The following is a 2369-nucleotide window of genomic DNA, read 5'->3' on the forward strand; positions in this document are numbered from 1 at the left end:
TTCTTGTAGTTTACTTTCTGCATCTTTACATTTTCATCTTAGGATTGTTAGTGACAAGCAATCTTTACATTTGTCTTAACTTAGATTCATATGCACATCTTAATTGTTCACAAACACTCATTTAGGATTGATACCTCTTATACTGCAACAGCATAAGGGGAATTGAAACACCCATCCATCCATCCATTCATATCTCACCATTGCATACATTCATCATCATTCATTCATCACCCACATACAAACCTTGTTTCAGTAGAGAGGTTTAAAATAATTTATTTGGTCACAAATATCACCAAAGTGCATTTATCTTTTTTGTCAAAAGTCTCGAGAGAATTCCATAGTAAAACGTGCTTATGTTGGAGTTGTTTCATGATAGGTGAAATTCTGGGAAGTGATTGTTGGAACTGTGTAACTAAAGACAAAACACAGGAAAAAATCGTGTGGTGATTTTATAGAATCGGTAAACAAATATTTAAAGCCTTCTGAATATAACAAACCGACCGTCGGATGTAGGTGGATTCATAAGAAGTGGACATGGAACCTATTGAAAAAATGATAGTCAGAGAGTTACACTTATATACACTGCATTAACTCAGTCATACCTTTTGTATTATCAAGTAGTCCAAATCTCTTTTATTTTCCAATGGTTTAATAACCTTAAGTTAAGACAAACACATACATAGGAAAGAAAACCAGTGGTTCATTTAGGAGCGACATATTATTTTCCAATACTTGTTGAAAATATTGTTGTCCATAGGATTTTAATCTCTCTAGCCCCTTTTGGTTCAAATCTAATTTGAAAAACCCTCACTTATTCTTACTACCCCCTATCATTTTTAATATTACTAAACTCCCACTTTACCCTTCTTGTATTATATTATAAATTTATATATTAAAAAAACAAATAATCAACATTCTCTCTCCTCTCTAAACTAGCTATAACAAAATTGGATGTAGAACCATATCAATTTCGGGTATCCATATCAATTTTGGATCTTAATCCCTAAATCCTTTGATCTAAAGGAAAAAACTCGAATTGCTTTGTTATTTTTTCTTTTCTTCTCGTCTTCTTCTTCTCCGACTCGAGTCGACGGACACAGAGGAGGATCAATTTTGTTTCTTATTTTTCTTCTTCTTCTTCTTCTCTCTTCGATTGATACTATTTCCTCTTCTTCTTCTCTTTTCGGTCGTCCGTCCGTCCGTCCGTCACGGAGAAATCCGCCGTGAGAAATCGAAATTCGCCGTCCATTTCTTCTCAGTTGTCGGTCATTGTAAGTCATTCTCTTTGTTTCTTTGTTTTGATCCCTCATTTTAATTTATTGTTGGGTTTATTTTTCTGAATTGTGTGAAAAAGATTTGAATTTTGTGAGTTCTAAGTTTGGGATAGTGATATGATTTCGTAAAAAACACATTTTATATCTTATAATTATGTAGATTGATAATAAGATTATGTGAGATTGTGTGAGTTTCAGTTTGTGTTTATATTTGGATTGTGTGAGTTTGTATTTGTGGTTGGATTGTGTGAGTTTATCTCTTTGCTTTAGATAATGAGATTGCTTTTGTTGTTTGATATTGAATTTGTTGTTGCAGGTACCAATCCCAATGGTTAAAAGCAGCGGAAGAGGATCTAATGCATGATGAAGTGAAAGCTCACCCTCTATTCCAAAGAAGGAGAATATGTGGTTGTGTAACATCCGTGTTCCGGGATTAGAGTTTGGGATGTGTTGAGTAAACCAAAGAGGTAGATTTTAATTGATTTTGGTTTAATTAAATCCTGGTTAAATCTAATTAAACCAAAAATCCCTAATTTCTCTCATGAAGTCACGCCTCCCCTCTTCTTTTGTGTTTTTGGTTATTGGGTGTAAAGGAGAAAGAGAAGGAGATTAAGCTTTTCCCTTAGAGTAAATAGAGAAACAGAATTGTCAGGGTTTGGGAGAAGGATGATCCGACTAGTCAAATCGTTTCGAAAGGTATTGATTTATGGTAGGATTGTGGCTAAGAGATTTTCGTACACTCTCCTTTTTACAGAAGTGAATTTAAGTTAATATTCTAGGAGATATTGGCAGTTTCGTGGGGCGTTTCTTCTCGTTCGCGGATTGAGACCAGTGGGTGTTTCGGGAACGATTGCGGTTTCATATGAGATCTGATCGTGCTGAAATTTTTGTGGGAAGCTTCAGGAAGTATAGACCTTGCTTTTCGCCGGAGGGATTAGAAAGTTAATGGTTCGGTTTGATTTTGTGGTTTTACTTGTGAGGTTGTTCTTTTCTGTTTTTTTTTGCTGGCAGTTTGTTTTCAATGTTTCTTTGTTGTTGTTATTGGTTGTAGGAACGAGTTTGGTTGTTCTTGGATATTGGAGAGCCTCTCATTTG

This window comes from Camelina sativa, chromosome 9, assembly GCF_000633955.1.
Source record: "Camelina sativa cultivar DH55 chromosome 9, Cs, whole genome shotgun sequence".
Classification (NCBI taxonomy): Eukaryota; Viridiplantae; Streptophyta; class Magnoliopsida; order Brassicales; family Brassicaceae; genus Camelina; species Camelina sativa.